This window comes from Otolemur garnettii, unplaced genomic scaffold (assembly GCF_000181295.1).
Source record: "Otolemur garnettii isolate 467f Iridium unplaced genomic scaffold, OtoGar3 scaffold00183, whole genome shotgun sequence".
In the NCBI taxonomy this organism is placed as follows: Eukaryota; Metazoa; Chordata; class Mammalia; order Primates; family Galagidae; genus Otolemur; species Otolemur garnettii.
Genome location: NW_003852578.1, coordinates 603759 through 604865, shown reverse-complemented (window position 1 = coordinate 604865; position 1107 = coordinate 603759).

Below are 1107 nucleotides of genomic sequence, written 5' to 3'. Positions count from 1 at the left end.
AAAAAAAACTATATAGCTAAGGCAATTCTTAGTAATCTTACTAATCTAATTCTTAGTAAAGGCCATAGTGATCAAAACTGCATGGTATTGGCACAAAAAGAGACGTAGACATCTGGAATTGAATAGAAAACCATGAGATGAAACTAAAATCTTACAGCCATCTGATCTTTGATAAAGCCAAAGAAGAGCATTCACTAGGAGATACCATTCTATAAATGGTGCTGAGACAACCAGATAACCACTTGTAAAAGACTGAAACTGAACCCATACCATTCTCCACTCACTAAAACTGATACAAGTTGAATAAAAAATCTAAATCTAAGGCATGGATCAATAAAAATCCTGGAAGAAAGTGTGGAGGAAACACTTGAAGCTATCAGGCTGGGGAAAGGCTTTATGTGGAAGACTCTAATGGCAATTCAACAACAACAAAAATAAACAAATAGGACTTAATTCTAGGAAGCTACTGAATAGCTTAATTCAACTGAATAGCTTCTTATGAATACATAATAGAAAATTATGTATATTCAAAAATCATTCAAAGACAATGGGCTCTCGCTGTAGAAAGTAAAATACAATTCTATAATACTATAATAATACATTTAAATTTATGTTTCAGACATATCAAAGATAAGGAGATATAAATTTCTGTTTCAGACAATAACAGATAAGGAGACAACAACCAAAGCAAATAAACAACCATCAGAATTGGAAGAGATATTTACATATTATGAACCTTCAGACAGAAGGTTGATTACTAGAATCTATAGAGAATTCAAATTAAGCAACAACAATAACAAAAAACAGCCAACAACCCCCTCTATCAACAGGAAAGTGAGATGAATAGAACCTTCTCTAAAAAAAGACAGATGAATGGTTAGCAAGCATATGAAAAAATGCTCCTCATTCCCTATTATCAGAGAAATGCGAACAAAAACCACCCTGTGATATGGCCTAACCTGGTAAAAATGGCCCACATCACAAAGACTCAAAGCTGCAGATGATGGCTGGGTTTGTGGAGATAAGGAAACACTTATACACAACTTGTTGGACTGCAAATTAATACAACCCTTTTGGAAGGAAGTATAGAGAATCTTCAAAGAAATT